This window comes from Chaetura pelagica, unplaced genomic scaffold (genome assembly GCF_000747805.2).
Source record: "Chaetura pelagica isolate M959 unplaced genomic scaffold, ChaPel_1.0 scaffold11, whole genome shotgun sequence".
Lineage (NCBI taxonomy): Eukaryota > Metazoa > Chordata > Aves > Apodiformes > Apodidae > Chaetura > Chaetura pelagica.
Genome location: NW_009952694.1, coordinates 2,362,786 through 2,363,047, shown reverse-complemented (window position 1 = coordinate 2,363,047; position 262 = coordinate 2,362,786).

The window sequence follows — 262 nt, the reverse complement described above, 5'->3', positions numbered from 1 at the left end:
GAACAGAATCAGAGCCTGGATTCATGGATCTTAAATAACAAAGCTGGATTCAGAGGTGAAAACTAAATTAACTGCACCTCTCTGTCCTAAGAACATGACAGCATGGTGCAACCCTGTTATCCAGTGAGGTTCTGTTCACTGGAAAATCACCGAGGGAATAATGAGTGGGGAAGAACAAGAGGAGGAGGAAAAGGTGAGAAAAAAAGAGAAAGGGCAAGAGAGAGCAAAAAGGAAAAGGGGATTTGCTTTTGATGTCACAGTT